This window comes from Pinus tabuliformis, chromosome J (assembly GCF_031772625.1).
Source record: "Pinus tabuliformis cultivar Carrire ecotype Pingquan chromosome J, CPIR1, whole genome shotgun sequence".
NCBI lineage: Eukaryota > Viridiplantae > Streptophyta > Pinopsida > Pinales > Pinaceae > Pinus > Pinus tabuliformis.
In genome coordinates, this window is record NC_142295.1 from 815,366,512 (window position 1) to 815,375,406 (window position 8,895).

Consider the following 8,895-nt stretch of genomic DNA (forward strand, 5'->3'; position numbering starts at 1 on the left):
GCCGGGTAGGTAGCTGTGTGGTTGCAGAATGATAATTTATGATCAATTTTGTGTTACAAAGTGCTTTATCTTTACAGATCACAGTGCAGACAGTTTTCCTGCAAAGGAGCTCAAAGGTTGACATAACTAACTCCCCCTTCTTCTAATTCCCCAAGTCCCTTACTAACTTCCCAAAGAGGTCAAGATCTACTTGATTCCTCTTAGTTTCATCATCATCCATGTCAGTTGCCTTGGTGAAGATCTGCTTCACTCAAGGATTTTATTTCGTTTCAAGGTCTTTTCCCCAAAATAGCCTAAGGTCCCTGACCTTAGCGCTTGCTGATCACCTGCATATTAACTACTAACATTATTATATAAATCCCTATCAGTCTTCCCCCTTCCCCTACTAAAACTTTGTATATAAAATTCCCCTATGTAAATATCCCCTCCCTGGCAATATAGCCATATTTTTATAAGTCCGGGAAAAAACGGTCCATCCGGGGCTGTTTTTAGCCCATCCGTGTCTTAAAAGGGATTAATCTGACACCTGGCCAGATTAATAACCTCTCCCCTAGCCCTAAACCCTCAAAAACCCCCTTTTCTGCCCCTAAACCAAAGTTTTGTGCACAAATACATTGACCCGCGCGTATTAAACCCATATAACCCCCATAACCCACATAAACCTAAGTTTTAAACCCACCGTGCGCTATATTTAAAAGGGAATATTCTGCGCATATTCCCTGCCCTAACCAGCCATCGCCTCATCCTTCCTGCCAGCCGTCCGATCGTCCACCCCGCAGATCGACGGTGGGCGGGCCGTCCCATCTCCAAAACGCCCGAGCTTTAGCGTCTGGGAGATGGGCGGTATTACCTCTGTACCTCCCGCCACGCGTCAGCTCCTGGGCTGTGGCGGAGCCCCCTCTGACAAAACTGCTCCCCCCCCAAAGGTGGTGCGCCACAAAACCACTTACCGCCTCCTGCCCGGTGACGTCACCGCTTACGTCACCCCCTTGCACAGTCACCGCTTACGCCACCCCCCTGCACAGTCACCGCTTACGTCACCCCCTCTGCCCAGTCACATGTCGAGTCATCTGCCCGCGTGGCCCCTTGACACGTGTCATGCCACGTCACCGTCTGTACATGATGACGTCATGCTAACGTCATCCCGCCACGTCATCATGCTGACGTCATCGCTGATGTCATCCGCCGTACAATGTCACGTCATGCTGACGTCATCAGCACTTTTTGACGCGAAGGGCAAAAAATCGCACTTCGGAGCCCTGGAATCAGTTTTTGAGGCAGTTTTTGATCTCATCGCTAATTTTTTGGGCCTGAATTGGGAATCTTCAGGGAATCTTTTCAGTCTGCGGCCCCCAGCAAGCCCGAAAGGTGCCGAATGACCCATTTTTCATCGCGAAGCTTGCCGGAAGGAGCAGAAAATAGTTTTGAAAGAAACAGAGGCCGAACAACGGCCATTAATTTTTTAATAAGACCCACAGCATGTCAAAACAGCATCAATTTATTGCCAAAGAGTATCAGAGGAAGAAGGAGAGCCAAAGAGTATCAGTCGAAGGTTTCTTAGGGGCTCGAAGCACCTGAACATTGATGAGCCCCCCCAGAAAGTCAAATCAAAGAGGCGTAAGCCCATCCTTGCCCTCAAATCACAGTTAAAGCTTTAAATGCAGACAGACAACAGAGATGTAGAGACCCATACACATTTATTTCAGAAAACACTGCAGCAAGCCACCAAGGACAACATCATTTACTCAGTTTTGATACGGCGGCCCTGAGTGCAGCCTGAGATATTTTTGCATTTATTTCTGGATAGGATTAGTTTAAGTAATCATTTTTCTTTATGACCAGATTAGGTCAAGATGTAATAAAGGAACTTTGTAGATAGTTTTGCCCTATATATACTGCCCTCTACATTCTTTCAAGGGTTGGTTGATTGAGAATTTTCACCAGAGACTCGCATTGTATACCTGGGTTTTTCTATAATCAAAGATTGTTGAAAGCTTGGAAAGCAAACTGACTGTTGTAAATGAATGTTTTTGGAGATATGAAGATGGAATTCTTGTGCTGCAGCCTGAAGCAATAAGTGCATCTTACCTCTGTTTATTGTTTACCACTATCTAAGTAGCAGAAAGAAAGAATAGCTTAGAATTAGTTTAAATACTCTCTATGCTCAATTTATGCTATTTATTTATGTTTTCCTCTGATTGAATTGGTTATGAATATGAATTCCTCCTGGCTCATGTTTACCCCAATTCACATGTGTTTGCCAATTATCTAGGGATTCTTTACTGCCCCTAGATAGCTCTCTGTTACCTTCTCTGTTAAGGTGATTGAGAGATTCTTAACTGCCTCTCACTACTTAGCATTCCTTCCATCATTTAAACCTGGAATATTGTTTCATGCTCAGCTATCTTGCTCCACTTTCCCTCTCTTGTGACCAAAGAAATACACCAGCAGCTTTCCTCCTCGACTCCACGCCCAATGGTTTGAAACTTCCAGACTATTGCCTTGCCTCTCTGTCTGAAAACATCAATTTTCCCACCAAAAACAAAACAAAAACCCTCTGAACTGGAGACCTAGCCTAAAATCCTTTTCAAAGAAAGCTAAATCATAAAGAGAGAGCCCTCTCTGATTGCAAGTTGGCTAGAACCTGCAGTCCAAAGTTGGTCTGTGGTTACCTCGGCCGTGTCCTTTTCCGGAGCTTAAGGACAACCTGAGTGATAACAACTACCTTAGTTGAACCTTGAATCCGACTGAACTAAAATATTCACATGTGGAGAAATTGGCCTTAGTAGCTGTTCAAGCTTTCCAACGATTTCGTCATTACATTTTACTATGCAAAACTACCGTAATTTCCGACTACAACCCTATGATCTATATTTTAACCAAACAATTGCTAGGGGGAAAGTATTGCAAATGGATTGTTATCCTGCAGGAATTTGACTTGGAGTTTGAAAAATCTAAGTCAAAGAAATCTTTAGTTTTTGCAGAGTTGATGTGTGACTTCCTGCATGCTGATATTGAAACTGTGGCAGAAGAGCCCATTGGAGACGAATCCTTATTTCTTATTACCACTCTTGATCCATGGTATGGAGATATCATAGTTTATCTCCAAAGCCAATCCTTTCGGCCTAAAATTTCAAGATCTCAGCGTCGGAAAATATGATTCCAATCCCAACAATACAAAATTATTGGAGATACACTTTATCGTCATGGGGCGGACTCTATTTTCCAACATTGCTTAACTCATGAGGAAGCTGAAAGGGTTCTAATTGACTGTCACTCTAGAGCGTGTGGCGGTCATATGTCTAGGTTTGCCACAGCCCAAAAGATATTGTGCGCTGGCTATTTCTGGCTGTCTTTGTTTAAAGATTGTATTGACGCGGTCCGAAAATGCCACAACTGCCAAATTTTTGATCGAAAGATGCACGCTCCACCTGCTCCTCTCCACCCTATAATTGCCATTGGTCCTTTTGTGAAATGGGGTATCAATTTTATTACATGTAACCCTCACTCGGCCGAGGGGCATGCGTATATCATCCTTGCGGTAGATTATTTTGCCAAGTGGGTTGAGGCGATGCCTACATTTTCGGCAGATGGCAAAACTGCTGCGATTTTTGCTTTCAATCATATAATTACTAGATTCGGTGTTCCACAAGCGATTATAACTGATCATGGGTGTCACTTTCGAAACATTATGATGACTGAACTAATAGATCAACCTGGCCTGTGTCACAACAGTTCTACTCCATATTACCCACGGGCTAATGGTTTGGTTGAAGCCATCAACAAAGTTCTAGTCATTATGATCCGACAAATCATTGGGATTCATAGGTTGAATTGGCATAACATGTTATTTTTAGCGCTTTGGGCGTATCGAACCTAAGTAAAAACATCAACTGGTTTCACTCCTTTCCAACTAGTTTACGGTTTGGAAGCTGTGTTACCCATTGAATGTGAAATCCCGTCATTGCAAATGGCCATAGAATTACTTCCAGCCACGTCCGAAGAGGAGAAATGTTTTTTGTACTTAGCTCAGCTAGATGAGAATCGACGTGATGTTGCACTAGCAATTGAAACTCATGCCTCGTAATTTTTCGGAAGGAGACCTAGTCTTACTATACGCTCAAGGAAATGATAAGCTAGGCACTGGAAAATTCGTACCCATGTGGCATGGTCCTTATGTTGTCAAGCGAAAGCTGGCAAACGGGGCCTATGAATTGGTAGATATTGATGGTGTCTCTTTAGGTAAACGCAGAAATGGTCTTTACCTGAAAAGATATTTTGCTTAAATCTGGGTGTGGAGATTTTAGTTAGATTAGTTTTCTTTCTAGCTGGCGTGTTTTAGATTAGAAAAGTGTGCTTAGTTTAGAGAGTGTTTTCTGGTCATTATTCCTACTTATCTTGATTTTACTCTTGATATTGCAGATGTCGACGTTTCTTCAAACATACATTAGTTTTGCTGATGGTGCTTGTCGTAATACATAGAACATTTCTTCCGCAGCTTGGGTTATCTATTCAGCCTCTGATGAGTTGGTATCTATGCATGGGGTAAGCCTTGGTCAAACAACGAACAACATTGTAGAGTATAGTGCAGTGATTGAGTTATTATCTGAATCCATCTCATTTGGGATTCGGAGTTTGATTGTGAGGTTAGATTCTGAACTCGTTGTATTGCAGCTTAATAGAGTTTATGCCATTAGAAATCTAGTGTTATTGAGATTATTTTTGAGAGTTCATCTCTTGGAACGTGAATTTAACTATATTGAATATCAGCATATTCCAAGATATTTAAATACATTAGCAGATGCAATTGCTTCTCGAATGTTAAGTAGACATTTGCAATAATCAGATAGTAAATTTTAAAAAAATTCATAACATGTTTCACAAGATAGTCAGTAATAGTGATATAGCATAGTATAGGAGTGTGTCAAATATACATCGTCTTCGATCATAGGTTGAAAAACACCTTATGATCGGCAAAATGATAGTACAAAAAGCAAAAATGTCATATGAGTCTACAAAAGGCGATCATCCTATCACTGGTGATGATCACGATAAGAAACCACTGCATGGGCCACCCTACAAAGGAACCTTCTGAAAGGTCCTGGGACCCCAATCACATAGCGCTGTAGCCTAAGAGGAATGTCGTCTATGCTAGTCTCTGGAATGTCTACTATCAAATGTTCTAGATGGTTTTCCAATTCGGCCAGGGTCTTTGTAGATTCGTCCCGTGGGGCTGGTGCTGCTGTAGCTGGCTGTTTCCTCTCATAGGGCCGGAGAGTGGCTGGTCATCGTGGACCTACATCTGCATTTGAAACTTTTTACTATCAGTTTTGAGACGATTTAAAAAAAAAAAAAAAACTAAATTAGAAAATGTTGAAAATGACTTTACATGAGTCATCACATTGCTCTCTTGGTGGAAGAGCCATGTCTGGGTCACCACGATAATCCATCCCAGCATAAGGAAAATCCTGAATCACAAAAACTTGGTTCTCCAACCAATGAAAATACTCAGGAGGAAATCAAACAACCTCTGAACCCTCCTCAGGATGACGAGCCATAACTGCAACCCAATGCATCAGCTTGGGCTCTCGGGGAAGTCCAGCTTCAACGGAAAGATGTTGTGGGACCAACATTGGGACCCTCTCTAGACCAAAGCTCACAACTAAGAAACCATATCCAAAGTTTTTCAGTTGTCCATTCTTTTCTCTGGTCAGTTGGCCTTTTACATTAGCCAACACAGCTTCGCAGCAGTTGAAGACGGTGCCTCGAAAACAGTCTACTTCCATCTGCATTTGGGATCCGATGGCCATATGTAGTATTGCGCTTCCGCAGAGTCTGGTGACAGTAAATGAAATCAATTTGAGTTCAGGACGGGAGATGGTTTTGATATCAATCCCTTTGTCCTTGGTTTGGTCATTACAAAACTCTAGCTGGAGACTATCGACAGACTGGCCACCTGGCCTAGTCCCAAATAGAGTCAATTGTTCACCTCTCTTGGGCAAACCAGTCAAAAAGTAAATGTCCTCTGGCTCCATTTCGAGCTGGTGGCCACCAATAATGAAACATTGGTCCTGTACATTCCACCTATCCACTAGCCACTATAGAAAGTCTACTTGGGCCCTCATGCTAGGTATGGCCCAGAATTTAAATAACCCGCATCCCTTTAATGCATCGATTGAAGGTTGATGATTAATTGCAGCGAGATCCACATCTTTTTTCTCTCGTTCCCACAAGCTAAGCATGCTGTATATCCTACATTGGAAGAAAAGGCGGATTAGAACATTTTAAATCAAAGTTTTTGGGCAGAATTTGAAGAATTTTGAATTTTATAACCTATGTCGTGGGGACCACACTCTCTAGTTAGAGACAGTGCATAGGTCCGCACTCTGCCCGAACAACAGGTGCGGGCCCCTGGCTCTTTCCTGCGTAGGAAAAAGTTGGGGTTTGTAGGTTTTGCATGCTGCGCCTGCAGACCCCCGCGAGCGGACTTTTAAAAAAAATTCTTCCTAAAAATCAAAATAAAAAGCAAAAAATAAAATTCAAATGGTTGAAATGCAAGAGTAAAGTGATGTGGATTACCTAGAGGTGATGGTGTTCGATTCCAACAGACGGATTTTCCACAATCTTCACGGGAAGTTTCTTACCCAAGAGCTCTCTTCTCACTCTGAAGTCAAATAGTAAAAATGAATTTACAAAAGCCCTTTTTATAAGCTTTTTTGAATAAATGAATTTTTAATTTGTTTATTTTTCACTTTAAAGAGGTAATTTTAGAAGCATTTTTATTTATTTTAAACAGGTATGAGTAATGTTTGAGTTTTTGTGCAGGATATCGGATTCTTCAGGGAAAATTGATCATTTTCAACAAAAACATTAGAGTCATCTTTAAGCTCTTTTCTGACTCCTAAAATATGAAAAGATTGCCGAGTTTTTCTTTTTAAGCTCGTTAAAATGGAATTAAAAAGACAGTCCACTTATAGCTCTTTTCTGACCGTATAAACATGAAAAGATTGCCGGATTTTTGTCGTTTCAAATTTGATATTGGTTATAAAACGGCGTGTCTTTGGTCGCCTTTTTACTTTTTCATATCAAAGACACTAATGATGAAAAGTACTCCTTGATCGTAATGGTCAAGCGGTTCTCTCAAGTATTATTTTATACTTTTTCGGGCTTGAGAGACACAAATTTACGAAAAAGGACAACCATGGAGTTTTCTTAAGTTTTTCTTCTGACTCCCTAAAATTGAAAAATGTCGAGTTTCTCCTATACTGGACTCGTTAAAATTTAATAGTAGAGGACCTATTCAATTACAAATAGGAACGGACCACTCCTTCTTAGGGTTCGAATTTAAACTAAATTGGACTCATCCAAAGGAAGAGCTTATAATCAAGCAAATGTTATCCTCCTCAAGCTTGTCAAAAATAAAGAGGTACTTGCCAAAAATGGTGGGGGAAAAGAGAGAAAAATGAACTTGTTTGTCATACATTGTGTCTCAGAAAAACATTTAACCACTCTTGAACACGACACTTTTTGTTCACCTGGGTTGGGAAATCCTCTTCCTAACAGTTAATCAAACCATATTGAAAGTCTTCAGCCGGCTTCTGGGTATTAGCTTTGGGTCAATTGTCACCAAACCATCTGCAGTGTCATTATGTGTTCAAGAGGTGAGTGCAAATAAACCATTCATCTGCAAAATGTCTGTCATCCATCTTGACCATCCCTGAGTCAGTCCTTGCAACTATATTTCTTCAAACTTGATCTATGATTTCGTGTTGTGGGCTTGCCTACGACGGATCACTTTCTATCGACTTTAGCTCATTATCTAGAAAGATGATCTAGAAATCGTCAGTACCTTGGGATCTACATGCCTCAATGGCAGGTTTCTCACCTTCAACGACAGGTTACATCATTGACCTTTGGTCAAAGGATTCCGTGACATGTTCGACATCAACTCATCTATTCACATTTCATGGATTGTACTGAGTACTTTGAGAGCCATTGACATTACTGGTTGTTTCTCTCACACTTGTTAACAGTTTACATCAATGACTAGTAATCAAGTGGTTTCTACCATGTTCGACTTCGACACATTCATTCACATGGATAGAATCATACTATTTCGAGAAGCAGAAATCAAGACCCTTGATATAGTTTCTACCATCCTGGTTGCGAGGAATTTTGTTATTCATTATACAGTGGACTATTCATAAATAGATGGCTACGCCCATACTGTGTATACATGTGTCTATACTTGTGATGTATTACAAGATCATTCCTATATTAGAGCAGTTTAGTTAGTTTTCTAGTCAGTTTTGATCTGATTATGGGAATGCCTAGACCTCAGCGATGATATGATCTCATATATATTTTGTATTGAATGTTTTTACAAGTTCCAACCAAGCTCTCGACAAGATGATCCTCGAAATGATAAAGTAGTTCACTCTTCTTAGATGACAAATACTATCTAGTATAGACTTCGCACTTTAGGGGGCAATCTGTTACACAAAATATTTTCACCATGACTTTTTGCAGTCAGTGTGAGTCTATCACCACTCATACTGTCCTCCTTTGCAAGTCTTAAACCTCAGCTCTTCATGTCAAGCCTTAAAAATGAGAGAAATTCCTTGAAAATCTATAAAACTCTGGTTCCGCACTTTCTCTTAGCATTACCTGTGGCCCCGCACCCCTTGGTCATGTTCCCTGCGGACCTGACCGCTCTGTCTCTAAAGGAATGGTTGCGGACCCTTGTAAAAGTCAAAAAGGCACAAGTTTATTATCAAAAACTCACTTTGGGTTAATTCTGGATGCTTCTAGAAGGAATCTTGAGGTGGCAAGTTCGCTCCTAGGTGGTTCATGCATCCCATAACTAAAGGATCTAACCCCTTGATGAGAGGAGCT